General features: G+C 38.5%; 1 protein-coding gene and 1 long non-coding RNA gene across 3 annotated transcripts in view; both read left to right on the forward strand.

The window, feature by feature from the left end:
* The window catches only part of GMDS (GDP-mannose 4,6-dehydratase), a 636169-nt gene that overhangs the window by 384187 nt on the left and 229634 nt on the right, over positions 1–22348 (forward strand). The window lies entirely within an intron of this gene.
* On the forward strand, positions 219–14975 carry LOC116531384. The gene is made up of 2 exons (XR_004260400.1): positions 219–3216; positions 4900–14975. It is a non-coding gene; the product is annotated as an uncharacterized LOC116531384 (long non-coding RNA).

Here is a 22348-nt window from a genome sequence, read left to right on the forward strand (position 1 = left end):
TCCCAGCACTTTGGGAGGCCGAGACAGGCAGATCACCTGAGGTCGGTAGTTTGAGACCAGCCTGACCAACATGGAGAAACCCTGTCTCTACCAAACATGCAAAATTAGCCAGGCGTGGTGACGCATGCCTGTAATCCCAGCTACTTGGGAGGCTGAGGCAGAAGAATTGCTTAAACCTGGGAGGCGAAGGTTGTGGTGAGCTGATATCGCACCATTGCATTCCAGCCTGGGCAATAAGAGCGAAACTTCATGGCAAAAAAAAAAAAAAAGAATGTGGACAAAATGGTCAAGTAACTGTAAATGTTTAATTTACTGAAAGCTACACATACATTTGTAAAATAACATTAAAATATTTCCAAACATTGGGCTTTTTACTTCTCACATTTTGAAAAACAATTTTATTCAATATCCTTTAACACATCCATGACATCAATGTCAATATTACTATAAGACACTTTGTGGTCATCTGTTTTCTAGAGCACATTTTCACTCGGGGCTTTTAAATCCATTGCTGGTGCTGCCACAGGGAAGTCCATCCCAAGCCATGAGTCTTTACTGCATATATGAGAATATCTGCTATTTCATTCAGGACATTAATATGTTTGTTATATATATGTATTTTATATATACACATATATGTGAACATTGTCATGCTTCCCCTAGCTTCCTAATATATTGCTTTTTTAAAGGGTTCCTGACATAAAACTCTTGTAAGATCATACTCACAATGACATTTTTATCGCTTGTTTTCAAGGGATTCTCTTGTGTGACCCTTGAAGCATGGAAACTAGGATTAATTTATGTTATATCAGACTAACACGTTCTCTCTCTACCACTCCAACATAGTACTTAGCTCTTCAAACTAATATATGGAGAAACTGCCCCATAATATATGGGATTTTGATAGCACTTGAGTATAAAGGGACTCTCTTTTTACTAAGGAGTATATGGGAGGAAGAATTAAAAGTTTAAACCACAACTTAAATGTTCACCTCTCCATCATTTTTTCTATACTATCTGTTGATTTTCACATTTCTTTCATTAAACTTTTTTATATAATCAAAATAACAAACTTGAAACTCCATGAAGCCACAGTGAAAAGCTAAAAGTGAAGTCAAGAACAGAGCAACTCCTAACACCGAGGCCAAGTGTGTGTGGAGTCCCTGTGGGGTGGCGCACCCCCAAGCGGGTCGTCTCTGGAGGCCAGTGCCCTGCTTGAGACAGTGGTCACCCTTCCTCCCACTGGTCCGTCTGCCTCCTGCAAGCTCTAATTACACCGTGGCCCTAGTACAGCTGTGGCCCTTGGGGAATACAGAAGCACAATCGACTGATTGTTTCACGTGAATAAAGTGAGTGTGTGGTATAAGAGGATTTGATGAGTTCTGGTGGGTTTCTGGTACTTTGGTAGAGGTTGGCACTTGTCTTTTCTTAGTAAATTGTGGCCACATCCAAACAGGGTAGGGTGTCGTGTTTTCCTGCTGTCACCAGCTTCTCCTCTTGATTAAGCTTGTCTTTCACCAAGCTGGCATTACTAAAGTACTTGAAATCACAGATAAAGAGGTAGGATCTTTACCACTTAAAAATTAAGTGCACTGATGTGGTATTTGGGCCTCTCAGCTTTTTACATAGTAAAATCTTCAGTTTCCTCTCTTTTTCAGTCCTTCAGGCTTAGGGCTAGTTTCTTCAGTGCTGCCTCAATATTGTGGACAATAATAAAATTACCGAGCATGTCAGCTGGCATTTCATTTCTCGGTGTCTAAGCTTGTTGTGTGCCCTGTTTCCAGGGAAAAAGTGGCCCCAATATAGGCATCCTTCTGGGAAATTGTTGCTTAAAATTCCATTCCCTTATTGCACAGTTTAGTTGTGGCATTGCACTCTTCTTCCAAAGGTGGGGCAGGATGGTTGGCGATGGGATTAAGGATGTGGATGTGGATGTGGATCCAGCCCAAGTGAAAATTTCCTTAAGGAAAAGTGGGAGGAGGTCAAATGCAAAACACCCTCTAACAGGCAGCAATGTTGCAATGAATAATAATAATCTTTAGGACTGGTATAGATAACTCTTTTCATCTTCAAAGCATTTTGCTAACATTTAGTTCATTAATTCTACCAACAGCCCTGTAGGGAGATAAGTTTTTATTATAATAGCTTCACGTTGCCTTTAAAGAACTGAGACAGAATTGGAGGAGGCTATTTACTGAGTGCCACCTGGGCTATCCCCTACTGTCTAGGTGTCTCTATCTTTCCTGTGAAACAATTCACGCAGACCGATGAAAGAGTGGGAATTTCAGCGGTTCCCAGGAACCTGTGTGATACAAGAATCTGTTGCCACTTGTTGCTCTCAAAAATACCATCCCTCCTGCTCCTGCAGCTCTGTGGCTGCTTACAACAGCAAGGCGCAGAGACTGAAAACTTGTAAACAGCTGTCGGGGGCTGGGGGCGGGCAAAGTGTAACAGAATAGGCTGCCAAATTCCTGACTGCCATATGTGCTGTGTAATACTTGTCATCTCAAGTGAGTCATTAAAAGGTTTCCCCTTAATGGGGCTTTGAAGTGCTGGGACAGCTTGAGCGCATCTATAAATTGCCACAAACAGCCCTCTGACTGAGTTAGCTAATTGCTTGCTCTTTGACTTATTAGGATCAACTGAGTTAAATAATTTGTCACATGTGTGGCTCGTAATAAATAATGTGACTAGCCAGTTTGTGGGCTGTTTCAGTGATATATTGTACCCCTTTTGGATGCTGTCACATGTAGCTAGCAAATCTGGGCTGTTTTATCCATAGGACTATCATATCCCTGAGTTCTGACAGAGCAATTGGAGAAAAATGTTAAAAGGAGTCTAGTTACAAATCAATGTGTTCACTTCTTCAACCTTTCCATAAAGCGTAAATATCATTTTTCTTCGATATCACACATCATGCAAGTCGTAGGCAAAAGAATATAAATTATAAGTACTGAATTATTCTAGTGAATATGGACTGAATTATTACAGTTAAAATATTGTCTGTTCCCTTTGTGAAAACAAGCAGTCCCTGCTAGCCAGCCCGGTGGATGTGCTCAGCCCAGCTCAGCTCAGCACTGCATTCCAGCCAGTGTTTGTGCTGTGGGTTGTGCCAAGGGCATTGTTGTCTATTGCCAGAAGACAGAGAGGGTGACAACTGGGATAGAGAGGACCCTGGATGAGGAGAGATTAATTTGAAAGAGAGAATCTGAGAAAGTAATTTTCCAGTCATAGGGAAGGGAGCCAGCAGTTAGAATTAAGTGCTTCTCTTCCTAATAAATAATCTGTTGACTATAGGTGCTCATAGCATCATACAGAAAGAGGATGGTGCCAGCACATCTGGGCTGGCTGGCGTTGATAGCAGTATCTTTTTCCTCATTCAGAAAAGAAAAAAGAAAAGAAGGCAGCAACTTGCCATGTTGGTAACATGGACTGTGCTGTTGTAGAAAGTATTATTACGTGAGTAATAGGAAAAGAATTGAGCCATTTGTAACTGTTTTTAAAAAGTCCTGACAAGAATACATCATAATTGGCTTTCTTTATTATTAGCAACAGCACCTTAGAACAGCAATTTTGTCATACTTAGCATGGAACAAGTATCAAGTATGTTTAGAACAAGGATCATTGCATTTTTCTGTTGTAAAATTGGTAGATGAACCCTTTTATATTTCATGAAAAAAAGTAATCTCTATAAGAAAGAAGGATAAAAAAATACAGTTTACCAAAGGTTTCTTTCAACTCTTCATTTCAGGGAACATCATTTACTGTTATTCGTTTGATTGTGCTCCCCAAAGTACCCAATTAAAATAATAATAATGGCCTTCACTAATATTCTTATGGCAATTTTTAAAATTAAAATATTACATTCTCTGTACATGTCACTTCAAAATTAATGTTCTTTCGCTATTTTCTCTAATGACCTCTTTTTATTTCTTCGAATGTATTTACTTAGGTTTCTAATATATCTCTATGCTTGCACATTATCACTGAGACAACAGGCAATAAAAATGCCAGAAAGTCTCAAACAGTGAGGCCGAGAAGTCACAAACAGGTCCCAGCTGGAGGGTCCCCAGCTTGTTCTCCCCTCCCCCTTTCTGGCCAGCCCCTTTTAACCCTTGGTACTTGTTAACTTTCCTTATGGATGTTCAGAGTAATTAGACAGTGGTTTAAGTGTGTGTGTGTGTGTGTGTGTGTGTGTGCGCGCGCGCGCGCGTGTGCGCGCTGGGGGATAGTGATATGGATGGGTGGAGGCAGTTTGGAAAGGAGAGACATTTCTCTCCAATTAGTGGAAGCCACTCAAACCCCGATGTGTTTCATATGCAAAATAGTAAATGTCTGCAGCAGACCCAGACATCTATCCAGCATTTGGAACTGGTGACATTATTAGTTCCATGGGCCCTGTTTGTGTTTATTTTTGTTTACATAAGTTAATTAGCTGGCTTTTTAAAAAATGCATAGTTTCTGCCTTCTGAAAAATAAAACTTTACTCGCTTAACATGGCTTAATTTAATAAATAGTGTGTGTTTTGCATTTGTTTTGAATATTATTTCTAAGTGACTTCTTAAACTTCATAGGTGTGTCTTGGGTGTAATGAAAATAATTATTCTATTAAAAAGGGTATGTATAAGGAAGAGTGTATTTAAAGATATTTATCTCAAGATAACTGGCACTGAACTAAATAGTTCCTTCCCTTAAAAGACAAAATGTGCTGAGACTGTACTCACACAGCCAATCTGAGGCGCCCTAAATCACAAGCAAAGAGTCACTATGATTATTTGGCTTGGACTGTTTTGCAGCTGTGCTTTGTATATGTGTGTGTAGGTGTTTGTGGGGCTGGGCGGGGGAGAAAGAGATGGAGATTGTGGCTTGGTTGACACAGGTATATATCATGCTTCTAAGGTTTGGGCATATCTTCATTGCTAAAAGTACAAGCTGGATGAAGTGCTCACCCTTAGTTCTTCTGGAAGAGCTCATGGAATGGATGTCCTAGTTTCTTACTCAGTGTACATGGCTGTCACCACCAAGTGCACTTCTCTGTACAAACCTGCCATACTGATGATGGGGTGTCATCCAGCACTGAGGAGCAAGGAGAGGTGGAAAGAGGAAAATGACATTAAAGTGGCCACTGAATTAAAGCCTCAACTCCGGTGCCAGAGACATCAGGCTGCAGATGCCAGCCCTGTGTGGCCCTTGTCCTGACATGGTCTTCCTCTCTGCCCAGGAAAGCAGGCCCCAGGTACAACCTGTGAGAGAGCAGCCACCACTTGCTTGGGGAGAATGGACAGCAGACAGTTGTGGTCAGAACTGTCTTGCCTGCACCTACCCTGCAGCAGAAGGACCCTTCAGGACATGCCCCCTTCTATCCAGAGTGTGTGGAAATGTCCCAAGAAATTAGCCTCCCTGCTTTTGTAACCATAGCACATCCAGGAGGAAGAGCCGGGAATCCCTGGGGCTAAGACCCGTCCTGTCCTTAGTGGGTCCTCCACAGAGTGTGAAGGGGAATCACCCACTAAGTGTTCCTTTTCTGCATGGTGGTCCCAAACACTGGGTTCTGTGCTGATTTCTTTTTTAACATTAAAAGTTTCTTTCTGCCTATAAGTGTTTCTGCTGCTTACTTCCTTCCCTCGCTGAGAAGCAGAAGTAAAATGGTCTCAGGTTTTTCTTTATTTCTAACCACTGTCAGAAACTGCCTGAATATCTAAAGGCTGTGAGTCTCAGGCAGATCAACAGTTCCAAATACCTAAATACCAGACATTCACCAGGAGCAAGACCTTGACAACCCTGCAGCTCCTGCCACAAGTGAGTCTGAAATAATTGCTGTTGAAAGAATGACCCCATGCCACCCTCTTCATTGCTGTCTAAACCCTCAATCAGCCTCAAATTAGATCACCGTAGAGAAACATACCTGAGCCACAGATGGGTCAACTCCTCTTCTCATTGTGCCCTTGCTGTGACTTACGCCTTTGATTTTTATTTAGGAATTCTACTTAAAAAATAGGAACAAGGAAAGTAAAAATCTATGACTTTGAAAACCTTCCCACTTGTTTTAATCAGTATCCATGTATGAGACCTTATGTACCTAGTGCCAGAGAAAAGCATTCCTGAAAGAACTAGTATTTTTCTTTTATACAAGCAGCATGAACTGTCTCACCCAGGGCCTTTTCTTGCTTAAGTTGCCTCATCTTCTCAGAGAGTGAAAAGATGGTGCTCAGAACGCAAAGCCCTGGTGCATTTTCGCGTGGTCATGGATGGTTTCAGATCCCTATTTTAATATTTCTCTTGTACTTTAGTATTTCAGTTGTAGGTGTTCACATTGTAAGAATATTATTTTAAGTCATTTTTAGAAGGAGAGTGGATATAAATTATGAGTAATTAAAATGAATATTTTAAACTTACAATATTCATAGTATTTTTCTGACTTCAAATAATATAAAAATACTGCTTTATAAGATTCTAAGTTACAGAGCTATTTTATCTGGATATTGAGCCTCTGAATTCACAACCATACATAATGCATTCCGCACATTCTAGAGGTACTCATTTATTTGTAACCTTTGAAGCACATTATACTGGGAAGAGTCCTACACATGAGTTCAGAGATTTAGGAATGAATCCCAACATTGCCACTTTGATACCTTTGAGATAAAATTTTTCATCTGTAAAATTATTAAAACTCAATGCTAAAAATTATAAATAATGTAGACATGTCTATCTCAGTGCTCCGCAAAATATGGCTCCCAATTTCCTTCCATCCATTTTTGCTCCCCAGATGCGAGGCAATCTTGTGATGAAGGGTCTAGGAAACTAAGTACATTCAACCCGGAACACTGCGGTCTTCCTTGGTTCATCCATGTACATATTTACCCCATATTTACTGGTGAATAAACGTAGTGGGTAAACATGATGGCAAAACAGCCGTTGAGAAGGAAAGTTAACATTTAGGAGCCTCCCTTCCTAGGACCATCTTTTGGGGGAAGCACCCATCCACAGACACGAGGGACACCTACAAATAACACAGGAGTGTTTCTTGTTCCTTCAAAAATCCTGCCTTCTGCTACCAGTATTCCTGAATGTGTATTTTCTTTATCATTTTACCTCTCAAACAATTTTAACTTCTATTCTGATTTGTTTTCTCAGATTTTTCTTTTGATTTACTGACTTATTAAACATCATAGTCATGCTTATGAATACTTCACAGTTACCTAATTAATAGAAGGAAACTTTCTCTTCTCTCCCTATCCTCTAAGATCTACGTGTCCACTTATTTCTAGAGAGCTATGTGACATGACCTTCTCCTTCAATGCTTAGGCAATGTCCAGGGTTCCGGTTTTTGGCCAGGTAGGTGACAGTAAGTTGGTGAATGTTAAGATGAAGATGTTCTGGTAGTATGTGTCCACCATGTGGTAAAACCAGATAAATGGATTCTAGACTTGTACAAATTGCTTCCGTCTACATTTGCCCGCACATTCTATCACATCTGTCAGACTGACTTTATCTTACCAATCAATACGTTTTTAAACACACACCTAATTGCTTGTATTGTTATGTACTAGTATAAATAAAATATGCCTTCGTTAATATTTCACAATGGAAAAAAAATTCTTTTTAGAAAATGTTTAAAGAGATTTATTTAATTACTCTTAAAAGTATTCCTTAGTTGGCTCTATTAGCATGTGACGTAAGAAAATGCAATATGTGAACATTTTAACTTTTAAAATGGTCACAGTTTAAAACTTTTTTGAGTTCAAAGTAATTTTTTTCATTTATTATTCACCAGAATTAATATTATCAGAATGGAATACAATAAGTCTTTGTAAATTATGGTAAGTGAATTGGTAAGTGTAGCTAACTATATCCATGCAGTTTGTCAGGAGCATTTTTTTTTTTTTACATAAAATGAAATACAACACTGATTATTTTCACTTTTTAAAAGTTGCTGTTAATCTAAAAGTTAACAAAACAATCAGTTATAAACCAAGGAATATATTGTTGCTGTCATCCAGTGAGCATTGTTAGATGATTTTCCTTCCTGAGCAGGACATGAAAAAGCATACTGTCCATGCTGTATGTGCTGACCATGGGGATTTAGGGGTGCCCCGGGGCACTGTGTGGCAAGTGTACTCCCACAGGTTCAGCAGCCTCTGCTCACCTCTCAGGCTTTCTGCTGTTTTCTGGGACGTTGATGCTATAGTGTGGCCCAGAGCTCTTAACCAAACACAATTCTTGCATTACATTTTTGAAATTTAAAAATAAAACTTTTATATTGTAACTACTACATTTATAAAAGCTTAAATATTTTCTTTTTCTTGGAAAATAGCAGGTTTAATTGTTGAACTTCAGGAAGCAATTCAGAGTGGCCCACTGAACTGGCTGCTGGTCAGGAGTAAACTGAGACCTGCCCTTTAATAAATAGAAAACCAAATGATTAGCAGCAGAATTAGCTCATACTCACCACTAACTACCTGCTCTCTGTATGGCACTCAGTAGCTCTGACCACTTAACATTTTTAAGCCTTCTTTCCCCTCTGTAATGTAAACTTTGTGAAGCTCAGGCCTTTTAAAAATGTATACCCTTTGCTAAGTAAGCTTGATACAATAAAATCTTTGTTCTCTGCAGCATTGCAGATTCATATATGTATATACACACATGCACTGTCTAATATTTATCTGGTCTGGAATAAGCATTAATCTTTAATTACTATATAAACATTTTAAACAGGTGTGGAATAACTGCACTCTCAAAAATGCAGTGTTTATCTCCTTGCTGCCTGATGGCATCAGCCCCACTGCCTGACAGCTTTCACCTCCCTGTGCTTGAGGTGGAAATGGAGAGGCGGTGGGTAAAGGGCAAAGAAATGCCCCAAATCCCACATGAATCAGAAATTTCCAGTTATAAATTATGCACCACCATAACATCCTTTACCACAGTTTGCCAGCCAGGAATTGAGTTTGGGGTAGTGTTTTTCTGTGTTGGTATGGTGTGGGGCTGGGGGCTGTATATATAGCCATGCCTTTTTTTTTCTTTCTGTGGATTGTACGCCCTCAGCCGTCTTTTCTTGGGGCTGTGCACGGAGCCTGTGGTGTGAGGAGATATAAAGCAGCATTTTTCTAACTGCCTTTGGAAACAATGAGAGCTCTGTTAACAGGAGCCCAAGCCTCTGCAGACTGCCTCGCTGCGCAGAATGACTGGTGGAGCCCAGGTTCAAAGCCATTGGCCTCCAAGTGCTTTCATTCAGCATTATTTTTGCTTCTCTAACCTCTTTTTTCCTTTCACTCTTCTTTTTTTCTTTTTTAACCTAAGCATTCTGAGGTCTCCTTGTTTGGTAGGGCAGCAACTTTTTGTAATTAGATTATACTTAATCAAATGAAGGCTTGGATATTTTTAAATGTCATTTAATCTGCTTCTCCTCTTCTTCCTTCATGGATTTTATCACTCTAGCTTAATTTGTTGTAAAATTTCAGCTCATTTTTGCCTGGTACCAGGTTTTCCAGTTTAAAATAAAATAGAAAATGACAAGACAACAGATATTTTCAGCAGTCTTTGTTCTTCCTTGTAATAAAAACAAACTCAATTCTGTATTAGACTTAACACTAAGTAGTTATAATATTCCTAGCAGTAATTTTTCTGCTGTTACAAATCTGCTAGGTTGGAGAAATGAAAGGGAAATACAAAATAAAAGGTTCTATAATTAAGGAGAAAATAAAGAGGAAAAGGTGCTTTAAAAACCCCTTAATTGAGGAATATTTCTTACAGAAAGAAGTTGTCAGTGGTAAGTGCTGCCTGATGAAGTTAGGATATTTTGGTCAGTTTAAAATGATGATCCCCGAGGAGAGAGAGATGAAAGCATGGAGCTGGGCAGCAGGGACGATGGCATTTCTATGCTCCGGCAATAAAAATGTAAACATCCTTTCTTGTTCGGTGAAAAACTCTATCTTCTGTGCTATGTGTTACAAATGAGATATGAAAACAAGGCAAAGGAAACAATGTTCAAAACTATTTTTAACATCTCACACTATTGTAAACTGAAGATATCATATGAAATTTGACTTCATACTTGTGGTCTTTCTCTGCTTTTGGGAGTTTGCTGTTCAGCTTAGCCTTGTTGGGAGTTTGCTGCTCAGCTTAGCCTCTGACAAGCCTACTTTCTGCTCAGAGGAGAGGAGATCAGCTTTCCAATTTGTTAGGCGATAGGCAGTGGGGTGGTGCACTGACAGATCTGGTTCTGATTTTTAAGTGGTGTTAAAAAGGTCAAGGTTCACATTTTTCCCATTTTATCGTGAGTTCATCACCAGCAAATCTGCCTTTGCCACATTTAGTCAGCACTACTAAATGAACGAAGACCAGAAATGGGGATCATGGGTTCGCTTTCCTCCCTGGTTATATACTAGCATCTGCTACAGAAAAAGAAAAGTTCATGTCACCGTAGAGTGGCCCTGGCTTCATAGTTTTGACTAGTAGTCTGATCATTTAAATGTTTAGTTTACATTTCTTATTTATAGTGAAAATAAATAGCTCCCTAATTTTAATGTTTGAAGATAAGAATGGAGTGTTATTTTATTAATTCATCATTTTTTCTTTGTCATGATTCTTTAAGTTTACACTTCTGTTTTGTAAAAATATGTGATATTGAAGTTATCTTTTTTTCTGACACTAAGGTTAACAATAGCTTCCCAAATCTCTGCTTTGAAAAGATGAAGTATCATTTTTTGTAGTAATACTAGTAAATAATGAGAAAAGTTTATAGAAATAATTCTTGATATTTATAGTATTTTATCTCCTTGGAATTGTTTTTTGAACTGATGATAAACTAGAAAGTGAATTTATTTTTGCAAAAGATGACAAAACTTCTATAAATAAAACCCACCACTTTTAGAGAATTTAATTGTATCAGTTGGAAATGGCCACACTTTTTTGCTAGTTTATTGGCTAATTTGTTTGAAATTGATTAATGCTTTTTTTTTAAATGACACATTCGAAAATATATATTATCAAACTTTTTTTTTAAATTTTGAGATAAACGTGAAAACTTTAAAGTTTGGTAGTTTGTGATTTGCTAAAATGCAGAGATGTGAAAAAATGTACATGTGTGTGAGATGTTTGGCTTTTATTGGCTTTGCAATAGTGATAAAGTGATTTACAGATTATCAAACTACTATACTGTTTAGACACATATATTAAGATGTTTCTGTGTGATCTCAGACGATCTTGTAAACCTGCATAAATCTTTAATTTAAAGAAGAATTTCATTTATAAGACTTAAAAGAAGCTTGTGGGAGGTGTCAGAATTTTAAAATTACTACTAATATTTTATTCACAAAAAGCTAACCAGGTACTTCTTGTAAACTGAGAGTTATTGAATAAAATTACTAGGAGGCTTCTCACCTCCTTCCCCATTTATATTGGAACACACACACACACACTCATGCACACACACACACAATATTTTTCTGTGTTTATAAGTGCTATATAAGGAATTAATATGTGGATGCATTACATACTACGTTAGAGTTTTATAGCCAAACGTTTGTGGATGCTGTTTCCACTCCCACTCCTCTTAAACACAAAGATGTACTTAAATAAGGAAAAATATACCCTCTGAAGTGAAATCCTAAAAACATTTTTTTACTTGCTAGAATTTGTCTTATGGTGGGTTTTCCTAAACATGTAGATGAAACGAATGTTTATGGGTGATTTTAACACCTCCTAAGAGCAAATTGATAGAGTCAGTTCATTAAGATCCCCTTACAGCCACACAGGCAATAAAAACCATTGATGCAATAGATAAGCCTTTGAATTTAATGTTTAAAATCAGTTACTAAAAAAATTTCTTCCTTTTCTGCAGAATGAAAATGCAAACATTTCACATGTTAAAAAGTAGAATAATGTGGTTAGTTTAGCTTTAAACAGTTATTACTCATAATGAATTATTTGTACCTTCAGTATTTAACTTATCTAATTTTAGAGATGTTTCCTCAGTGTTTTGTATAAGTTGTTTTTACAGGTCTTATATTCGGAAGAGATAATGTTGATTGGAAGACTTACTCACAACAATGTTACTACATGCATAAAAGCTATAGCTCTCCCACCAATAAATTTTATGTTATCCCCATTATTTTATTCTAAAGAAGAATATAGATCACCAGTACAACATAATAAGAAGTATGCAATTTTATACCCAGGGAACTATGTAAATAAAACGTTAGGTATTTTCAAGTTAATGTGACAGAATTGTCATTCCAGGTTATTGCTGAATGCAGCTGGGAAAGGCTCTTTGGCAGAGACTAATCAGTGCAAGCTCTCGCAAGTTGTGGAAATATAGTAATCACGGAATCCTTTTATGAACAATTTTAATGTTTGTTAACCTTGTTCTAGCTAATACAAAGAATGTTTTTTTGAGACACAGTTGGTATATTCAGCAGATTCTCTTTGATAGCTTGATACACGGCACCTAGGGTGAATAAAGCAGTGGTGTGTGTTGCTAATACATTTCAGTGATGTCCCACTGAATTCAAAGCTCTGCCAGCAGGAGCCTTTGTCTTTTTCTGTTACCTCTCATTCAAGGTGTATTTATGTAAAGGAAAAACCATTATTTTAGTTTCAAATATTAAACAAAATATTTTTATTTCTATTTAAATACTCATGGATCACCCACTGCCTCAAAAATAATGAGCTTAAGTCATCAAACAACATTATTTTTATTTGTCTGGTTTACGAAGAATGCAAAGTCCCAGTGTAGAAGTATCTGTTCTTTCATCATCATCAGCTCCCTGTTGTAGTTATTGTCTGTAAATCCCAGTTAAGTACTCAAAGATTTAAAGTATAATGAAACTTAGATGGTTGGGAAAGCGGTTGAAGTGAATGTCCTCCCTGAGGCTTTTTTATTATTTAAAAGTTTGGGTAATTCCATTGTTCTCTTTTCCTAAATATATTCAATAATACCTGCTATCAGTTTGGATTTTAACAAACATAATTTTCAGTGCAACAGATAAGATGTATTTTATTTTATGTAGACTTTGCTATCTACACACTTTTTCAGAGGTGAAGTCAGAAAAGACAAAATGTGTTTATAAGACCCTTGCCTCACCTGTGACTGGGGACTAAAGTGCATTTGTTCCAATTCTCTTACGTCGGCTTCTCCACAAAGGAGGCCACGACACCAGGTCAGGAGGCTGATAGGAGGCCAGATCACTCCGGCCAATTAGCCCATTTCCCTGTGACCTATGGGATACCTCCTGCCTTTTGCCTTTTTTGTCTGCTTCTTCTTTTTTTTTTTTTTAGGAGAGAAAGCAGTGATGACCTTTAGCCACTGACATTTCTGCTTCATGCCCTAAAATTAGAGGAATCTGATCAGCCTGGTTAGTGCTAGCAAGCCAGCTCTGTAGGCTTAGATTCCCACTGAAACAGGCTCTCCTGATTTACCCCAAAAATATAGTTTCCAAGATGCCACCCCACTGGCTATGTGATAAAATGAAACCCCACACCATCCCCACATGCACCACACTGGAGTGGCCCCTCCTGGTTCTCTAGACCCTGTGATTCTCAGTCCTGTTTGTTCATTATGCAGACCATTCTTTTGTTTTGGTTAAATATGTTTCATCATCTCTTCCCATTTTATACACATGTATCCTCCCAGAATGAACACTAACTCCAACACAGGACTGAACCCAGAACCTCAGAGATGTCAGTCGGCTTCCTGCCCCTCTGCTCACTGAGGATGCTTTCCGCTTGTGTGCATGTCACCTTCCAGGTGATTCATAAAACTCTCCTCCAGTGATCTGACTCAGAAGCAGACATCTTACTTAGTAGTTTAACAGTACACTAACTGGAAGGCAGAGAAAAGACAAGACAGATCATGTTTCGGTAACTCTGTTCTTGAATGGAGAAGCGTGATATTTCATTGCCCTAATGGTGGGGTCTGGGCCAAGGGTGTGTGAGTGAGAGTGTGCTGCTGACTGGCGCTGTTAGTAAAGCAGGACCAGGGAAGGCACCAGCACTTCTGGGCACACATCACACACACAGACCTGCCCAGGTTCCTCTCTCCTTCCCATCAGTGTGTGCCTGCCATGTAACTCAGCAAGTTGGAGAACTTCTTAGCTTGTTTAATCTTCTGAAAGTACCCTTGGATTTTGCCTTCCCATCAAATTCCTACTACCCAAACCTTGGACCAGCCCTTCTCTCCTTCACCATTGACAATATGAGAAGACCCTTCTCATCCTTTTTTCTGGAGTACCAGACATATATTGGTGAAAAATATCGGCCATTTAGGCAGGTGTATTGAGGTGTAACTAATATACAGTTAAATTTACTGTTTTTAGTATATAGTTCTGTGATTTAAAAACTGCATATAGGCCTATAACTACTACCATAATCAAGATATAGAACAATCCATCATGCACAAAATTCCCCTGAGCATCTTCAGAGTCGGCTTCCTCCTCTCTCTTCCCAGACCCTGCCTGATAATCTCTGATGTTTTCTGCCCTACTGTATTTCCTTTTCCAGGATATTATATAAATGGAATAATCCTGTAGGTAACTTTTAGTGTCTAGCTTCTTTCACTTAGCATGTGCATTTGAGATTCATCCATGCTGTGTATATCAGTAGTCCATTTCTTTTTTATTGCTGAGTAATAATCTGTTATATAGATCAACTTATTTTTTTAACTTCAAACAAAATGGTATAACTTCATTATGATTTTTATTACATTATCACATTTATATGTATTCTTAACATTTTAAGTTAACATATAAAGTCTGAGATATGATGTTTAGTTTTTAATTCTCATATTCCTTTTTAAACATTGTTATATATCTCATATTCCTTTTTTAAATATTGTTATTTTCAGTTTATCTTATTCACTATAATATGAAGTCTAGAAGGCCAGTAGGGAACACGACTGTCTTCAGGACAATATATAGTTCAACCTGTATAATAGGCTTCTACTCCAATCATAATAATGTAAGATTTTCTAATTTCTTCAAGTTTTTACCTGTGTATTATTTTCTTAAAATAAGGACTGAAGCTGGGTGCAGTGTCTCAGGCCTGTAATCCCAGCACTTTGGGAGGCGGAGGTGGGAGTTTCACAAAGTCAAGAGATCGAGACCATCCTGGCCAGCGTGGTGAAACCCCGTCTCTACTAAAAGTGTAAAAAAATTAGCTGGGTGTGGTGGGGCATGCCTGCAGTTCCAGCTACTTGGGAGGCTGACACAGGAGAATCGTTTGAACCCGGGAGGCAGAGGTTGCAGTGAGTTGAAATTGCGCACCACCTTACTCCAGCCTGGCGACAGAGCGAGACTCTGTCTCAAAAAATAAATAAATAGATAAGGACTGAATATATTTGAAGGCATTAAATAACACATTATGATGTTTGTTCTTCAGATACAGTCAAGAGTTCTGATTTGCAGATCAAATGTGACTATTATAAGGGCTGCAGAAATCACCTGTTGGTCCCCTGATTTCACAGTAGGGAATCCCAGCAGATGTGGGGGCCACTCAGCCGTTGACTCAGTGGAAGGACAGACCCCAACCTTCGCTTCTGGTCTGGGCTGTGCTTCCAGAGGCTCCTCAGCACTTCCTCTGAGGCTACCTTACTGGTCTTCTGACAGATCATCTAGAAACAAGGGTTTTAGGATTCTTTCTCCTTGGCTCAAAAAACCGAAAACAAAAAAGGCAAAGGTTTGAAGTACGGCATCATCATGAGGCATAAACTTGTGAAAATAATTGGATTCATTTCATTGCACGTTTGGTGGCCATTACAGCTGAAATTGCAGTCTTATGCCAAACTGAATGAATTTCTTGTATTACTTTTTTTCATCCAACCAACAATAGCCTAGTTCCATTTGACCTTCAGCCTAGAAGGTTTTCATTTTTATTGTTTTCTGTCATGAAAGATATTTTAGTAAATAGTTTGTAGAGGACCATTGTCTGAGCAGCAGCATTTGCAGACACCGTTTCTGTTGGCCCTGCTGAAGCAGCACCAGGGTTCCACATTGGAATCTTCTTTTCTAGTGAGGTACCAATGTCTACGGTCAGACTCCTAGGTAGGTGCTGTGTCTGGATGTCGGCAAGAGCTGCATGACAGTTTACTAGTCAATCAGTCACTTCCAGGGAGCCAGGGCCGGCTGGAAGCACCATCTCTGTGCAGGTCTGAGTACAAAGTTCACAAAGCACAGACCTGTAGGGCAGACTGCGTCACCTCAGATCTGAGAATTCGACCTATGCGCTTCTATGTCATCTTAGTTAAGTGCCCTCTCCCACAAAATAAACTGTGATATGGCCATTTCTCCTTTAGTGTACCCTGTCAACGCTTGTAAATGATCTTAAACCATTAAAATTCATTTTTTAAAGTTGAATAGATTGTAACTTCTTACGTAGACTGTAAGGAAAGAACGAAAATTGTCATTTTTATTGCATTCTCATAAGATCAACAAATGGTGCTCAATATTAATGATCCCAGGAAGGTCTATAGAAATGTTAAAAAGTCTCTTTAAACTTGCCAGCGAGAATGATCCTGGGAGTTAAAAAAGCATTGACTCTCAGTGTCAGAAATAAACATTTGAATTTGCTCTTCTCTCTCCATTGCATTTCCCTCCCTGCTTTTATCACTATTGAGTAATAGATAGTGTGTACTTCTCAGTGAAAATAACAACCAAAGAAAGTAATTGGAAATAAGTAAAATCTAAACCAAATACTAGTGTGAAATAGTAGAAAAAACAAAATGGAAATCTAGTGACAAGCAAAGCATTGTTATTGAAAGGTTTTTGGAAAAAAAAGCCTCTTTCACTTTGCTGGCCCAGTTAGGAAGTTTGGTCCCTGGTACAAAGCCATACAGCTGCACACAATATAAAGTAAGGTTAACAGCATATTTGGTGCGTTTATAACTTCCCTAGGGCATTTTAACATTAAAAATTGTGATTGTTAACCCAGTCCATCTGAACTTAAATATGAGCTTACTTTGCAAGAAATGAGGGGTAACGTCTAAGCACTTTTCTCTAGGTTTTATTATTCTTTTAAGGTTTTACATTATGGCTCCTTTTTTGTCTGTTTTATATGTTTTATTCAGTGTACTGAGATCCTTGGAGTTGTAGGCTAATTGGATATAAGACACTCGACTCTCAACTCTGTAACTTTACTTTGAGGTAGTGTGACATAGATCTTCATAAGTACGTTACATTCCTTACTCTTACATAGGGTGACGTTGATCTTCATAAATGTATGCACTTTCTTCTTACATGCTGTGACATTGATGGTCATAACATAACACAAACATGAGTGTTCCAAGATGATACTTATAGACAAATACCTTAGTGTATTTTGACTGTAATCACAGAAATGCAATTCCTAACAAGGTTGGCAACTTCTAGACCGTCAACATGGTTGCAGCCATATTTATGACTTTTATTAACAAACAAAACCAAGAAGTCTGCACATGGTCTGGGCCTCAGTCCTGCTAAAAATATACTGAATAACACAAATACACTGTATTATATCTTTGATAATGCATAAAAGATAGAAGTATTCATCCTTTTGAGGCTGAGGGACATTTGCGTTCTGCTTGGTAGTTCTCCGGCTCACAAACAGGAATTAAATATATTTAACTATAAGAGGCATACTGATAAAAATAAGTTTAGTAGCACTTTCCAAGTTACCCCCACTGTGACCCTAAAGTCAACCAACTGTTAGCCAGGGCCAAAGAGCAATTTTCAAGGTGTAAGGAGATAAAGATACTAGAGCAGACAGCAACCCTCAGCCCAGATCCAGTGTAAGCACACCACTGAGGCTGCTGTTTCAGTCTGTCCCCAGCCTTATTTATTGTTCATGGGCTCTGGAAGCTGTCACCCAATTAATCCTGTGCTTCCCTGTATGATGACTGGAACTGAAGGCAGCATGTTGACTGTCAGGTGATTTTTTTAAAGTTTGAAAACAGCAAGACCTAATTCAATTCACTACAGTGAATGTCATACAAATGTTTTTCTCTGTACCATCTCTAAGACCCAGTTCCTTTTATACTTTACAACTTGGTAGTAGAGTCAGTATTGTCTGAGACAAGAGCCTTGGAGCATCTCGAATGGCAAGTGCTGGTACTCATTCCCTCTGGAAAGCACAGGGAACTCTTGATGGGGGTGGAAATCTATTAGCCTGTGGGACAACTGTATACATTCTGGGACTGAGTTTATTTGTTTAGTTTCTTAGATTATGAGTGTGCTTAAAAATTTATGAACTCACAAGGTGTCCTTTCAGAAGTGGTTTTTAATATTTTTGCCCCCTCTCTCAGTGGCACATGAGAGTTGATGTCCCTTACCTCCAAGATGGACATAAGAAAAGATTCTGTGCACATCCACGTGGCCCCATAGGGAGTGGAGTGATTGGTCACAAGGGTAACATGTCTAGGATGGAATATCAAAACTATGCAGCCTAAAGAGTTCCATGCCAAGCACTTCTAACCTAACTGTTGGGTCTAGGGTGGGGCCCCCTACCTGTTGGAAATAAGAGTCTGTACTCTTGCATTTTGTCCAGATCTGCCACAGCTTCTTTGCTCTGGGCAGTATGCCAGGATTGCCTGTCTTGAGCAAAGCTGAGGCATCCCCATCATAAAATGAAAGGAGTCCACTGCAGCTGCAGACTATTAAAATGCAGATTGGGCAAATACGTTAGCTCTCAGCCATCTGAAGAGCTAATGTCTACATCAGTGGTAGAGTTTGGCACTCCATATGGTAGCTAATAATGTTTTCAGGGCCAGGAGGAGTTTTCTGATTTATGGAAGTAAAGGGAGAGAGTGTAGGTGCTGAGCTGTAAGTAGAAATAGATACAGGCAACCTCTCACAGGTAGGTTAGAGCGCAGTTTTCTCTGACGTTGTAACAAGCCTGTGTAAATTATAAAGAGGGTTTTCATTTTCAGTAACTTTATTCACCAAAATCAGGAGATGAAAAAAGTTAAGGTATTTTAAAGACACATACACCACCATTATCACCATAACTACCAACAACTAACAAGTTTGATCCTCACTAGCCATAACTCCAAAATGCAAAACTGACCCCCTGAGGCAGTCTGTGCATTTACACAGAGGTTAAGGATTCCCAGGATACTCTACTGTTCATTGTTCAGTCATTTGAAATTCTGGAGGATGTTGAAACCATTGTGGGGAGATTTTGGATTTGAGAGATTTGATACACAGACAAACAGTATGTATGAGTATATATTTATAAATACAATTTGTCACCTGCAGAATCTCCCTGTAATGTATCTGCATGTGTCCATCCATATGCGTGTTTGTGTGTGTACATTGTAGTAGCAGATAGAGAAAGTTAGCTGGTATGGTGCCTAAAAGTTTTTTGAAAAAGTAAATTTAAATTTCATTTTCAAATGTTTCCATTTCTGGAAGGGTGAATTTGTGTACATTTTTTTTTAATATTGTTTCTTCGTCTTATCTGCTAGTCAGCCTCCTGCTCTCAGACTGTATTTTGGTTAATAAAAGTAACATTTTTATCACTTGGTCCAGTTGAATATTTTTCTCAACGGATCCTTCAGTTCTTTTTCCTCTGGTATTTGACTTCGTTTACCAGCTGTTTACAGAGCAAGTCAGGTACCCTCTCAATACTCGGGGAATAGTACCAGCCATCTCTAAACTGTGCATTCTGGATTTTGCAATGGTGTCTATTCTAGAATAGAATTCTGCTCTGTTTAGTGTCAACTGAAAAATCCTTGCCCAGACTCCAGCTTCTTACATTTTTACTTTTTCTTTACTAAGTAGGCCTTCCCTTTAATGGTAGAAATAAGAAAGAAAATGAGTTGTAATTTAAGTCACCAGAATTTGCTTGATTAGTGGTTTGAGCAAATGGCTGACAACCTTGAGAAGATGTTGCTGTGACTGGCTAATGGCTCTGGGATCTGAATGTCTTAGCTCTATGCATCCCCAGTGCTTTTCCCAGAGTAGGTCATACAGGCACATGGAGCCACCCGACGTCTTTCCTGACACCATACAGGGAGATTGTTTGGTTAATCAACTGACATTTAAAGTATGGGAGTTAGCTGCCTCTATTTGTCGTAGATAAACAAAGATCAACAAAGTAAATGCAGAAAGGTTTTAAGATGCCAAATGCTTACCTACTACAGATGAGGAACTTTTGTTTTTTTTTCGACAAGTACACATATTAGCCCCACAAACTTTTCCTCTCTAAAGAAAATACAAAAAAACAGTTGAAACAGTTAAAGAATGACTTATTTCTCATCTTTTCCTTTCCTTTTTCTAATTATCTCTGTGCTTTGGAGTAAGCCATCCCTTAGCAAGAAAGGATAATAATAAAGGAAATAGTCCAGGATAATTTGAGATTTTGAAGTATCCCCTTTCCTCTAAACTTAAAAAGAAAACATGACAATCTCAAGATACTGGAGATCAGGCTGTCTGTGAATGTGGCCCATCTATCTCCCTGCTAGATTGCAAGCCTGCAGTCAGTATCTGATGTGCCCACATGCCAAATGAGAAGGACTCTACAATGTGGTACTGACATTTTAGGCCAAATAATTCTAGCTGTATTGTTCAACAGCGTCCCTGATCTCTGCCCACTGGCAGCACCCAGACAGCCCCATTTGTGACAATCACAGGTGTCTCCAGATATTGCCACATATTGCTTGGGTGAAAAAATCACCCCCAGTTGGAAACCACTCTTCTAGAAGGATAGATAAGAGCTAGATAGTGCTGAAGGACATTATTAACAGAAAACGTTGGAAGTTTATCATCAGATTTTTGCGTTTTGGTGTTTACAACAAAATCTGAATTCTTAAGTCCGAAATTCTAATTTGGTACATGGTATTTTTGCCCTTGTTTTCGGAAAAATAATGGCATTAAGGTAAACTCAATGTCAGTGGCCTCATCTATACACACAGACTCATTATCCTTCTTTCTTTAAGTTCTGTTATCACATATCTGTGTATGGAAAATTGGTGCACATTAAAAATACAACTTTTAAGACAAGCACAGTTTTTAGTTTTACAGAATAGAAAGATTTCTGCTACCAAATCTTGCCTGGGTGTGAATTTTTACAATTGAGATATTAATCCTTGAAAAGAGATTTTTGTAATGGAAATGCTGACACAACCTTAGCTGCCCTACTTCAAATGGTGTCATTATATTATTCCACTCTTGACCATGTCCATGTTCTGAAAACAGTGGCAGCATTGTCTGCCTCTGAATAGTGCTAAAGGACCATGGAGGGGAAGGATTTGGCACTGATATCACAAGGGGGGAAATAAAAAATACACCTTGCATGCATGACTCATTCATTCAACTCAGGGGATTTTTCTAAAATGAATAAGTTAAGTCTGATCCATGTAGAATTGATATATTTCACCAGATATGGGCAACTAAAACTGCTAAGAAGGCTTTTAGTTGTATCTCCCAAACTCTTTTAACTGAGTCTTCAATAGCTAATCACTTTTCTATTGGATAACTTACGATAGGAAATCTTTGTTAGGCTCTGTAGCTACAAACAGCCCACATAGACAGCTTGAAATAATATTTTATGTCTTACCCTATACACGTGGTTGTCCAAATGTGTACACACACACACACACACACACACACACACACACTCCCTCTCACAGGAGTTATCTCCTTGTCTAATCTTGAGACAACCTTTTCCAAAAAGGCACAGTGTTTTGTGTTTTGTGTTGGCAGTATTTCATGTCTCAGATACTTTTCAGAGTTTCCTGTATGCCCTTAGTGAGTAGGAAAAGGGACAAAATTCTCCTAGCAAGGCCCGCCTGCATTTCTCTCAATAAGGGCAGAAATGAGAACATTTGCCAAGACATACACAGACTTTAAAGCAGATCCCAATCCCACTGTCCTTCCACCATTCCCAGCGACAGAAAAAATAGTTGAGGATAGTTAGTAACAAAATTCAGAGCAAAAAAAGATACTAAGAAAAACGTAATGCTAAATTTTCAAAGCAAATATTATAAAGAAACACAACTTTTTAGAGGAGAGGAAGCTTGTGGAAAAAATGGAAAAAATAATGAAAAAGTCCTGTTAAACTTGTTTGCTGTCAGGCGTAGGGCAGAAAACATATCACTGTGCCTAGAATGGAAAGGCTACTGGGGTTTTTTTCATATACACCTCAACTGCCATTTTTGAGTTTACTCGTTAAGCAAAAAACTTTTATTGTTATAGAAAATATCCTTGAAAATGTTTTAACAAAAGTAAGTACTGGTAAATTTGTTGTTTGATGTTAAGTTCTTGGCATGCATACTACACATTTGTAACCATTCCTTCATTTAAAGGGCATTTTGTGAGCTCTTGAGGCCTGTGGCTTAGGGAATTGCATATTACCCTGCTGAGTTTTTATCTGCTGCTAC

The sequence above is a fragment of the Sapajus apella genome, unplaced genomic scaffold (assembly GCF_009761245.1).
Source record: "Sapajus apella isolate SASKATOON/1434 unplaced genomic scaffold, GSC_monkey_1.0 scaffold70, whole genome shotgun sequence".
Taxonomy (NCBI): domain Eukaryota; kingdom Metazoa; phylum Chordata; class Mammalia; order Primates; family Cebidae; genus Sapajus; species Sapajus apella.